The sequence below is a fragment of the Atta cephalotes genome, assembly GCF_000143395.1.
Source record: "Atta cephalotes unplaced genomic scaffold scaffold00011, whole genome shotgun sequence".
In the NCBI taxonomy this organism is placed as follows: domain Eukaryota; kingdom Metazoa; phylum Arthropoda; class Insecta; order Hymenoptera; family Formicidae; genus Atta; species Atta cephalotes.
The window spans coordinates 3,328,229-3,329,498 of NW_012130075.1; positions in this window are offsets into that span (position 1 = coordinate 3,328,229).

Genomic DNA, 1,270 nt, shown 5'->3' on the forward strand with positions numbered 1-1,270 from the left:
TAAAGTACGAAAAATTTTTGTTTTATGTAAAATAATAATACTAATACTAATACATTAATATAAAAAATTTCACACAAGATATATTAAAACTTGATATTAAGGAATTCTTGGGATTGCGAATACGAAGTCAAAATTTACAAGTTTTTAAATATATGACTGACCAAAATTATAAAGTCATTAATTTTACACTAAATTTGATTTTCGGCGTATTTTTGTATAATTTTATGCAAAGTAAAAATGTAAAGATTTTAAATAGCTGATTTAATAGGCAGAATAACAGTAAGAAATAGATCGATTTTATGAAAGTCGATACTAGTTTTTGGAATTACCGATTTAAATCTGGAGTCAAAAATTCAATTCAAAATCAGATTAAATTCAAAATCATGAACTATTGCTTTTGTTTTATACAAATTAATCAATTTTTTAGCATATATTGATCTGCCATATTAGATCTATTATTTTTAGTTTTTTATTTTTATTTTACATTAGTTATCACCGATCCTGAAAACAATCGAATGTCTAATTTTAAGTAACTAGATCAATTTTTGTATCTTTATATTATGTTGACTTTGTCACTCTGAATTAAAAAAATTTTGTTAAGCTCTCTCTAACTTTTATATTCGTAATAAACAACTTCAAAAATCCCTTATATATCATTTTAAAGAATTACTGTATGAAAGAAAAAATGTTTCTATTGTTTATAAAAAAAATAAAGAAATATTTCAAAGTGTTAATTTAGGATGCATTCTGTCTTTCCGATTATCTGCTGTAAGCATCAATTCAGCCTTGTTGTCTATCAAATATTGAACAAGGATAAATAATGATACTCACAAATAGTGTAAACACAATACAGAACGTATTCTCCATAAAAAAAGTTTATTATATAGTATAATTTAGATAGTATAATTTAGAGTTTTAATATTAATTATTAAATAATGTAATTTTAAAATTTATTATCTCACTTAAACTTACAAAATATAATAAATTGTTTTATCTAATAAGTAACAGTAACGCGGTATTTTTATAAAGTAACGTTTCAATCCTTCAAATAATCATTTGTGTTGTACAATATATGTCCTTATATCAATTTCTACTTGGAAAAATAAATGAAAATCTATTTTTTTCAGAAGGCATACTAAATATCATCTTTATATATATATATATATATATATATATATATATATATATATATATATATAATATATACTATAATATATATATATATATATATATATAATAANANANANANANATATAATATATTATATATA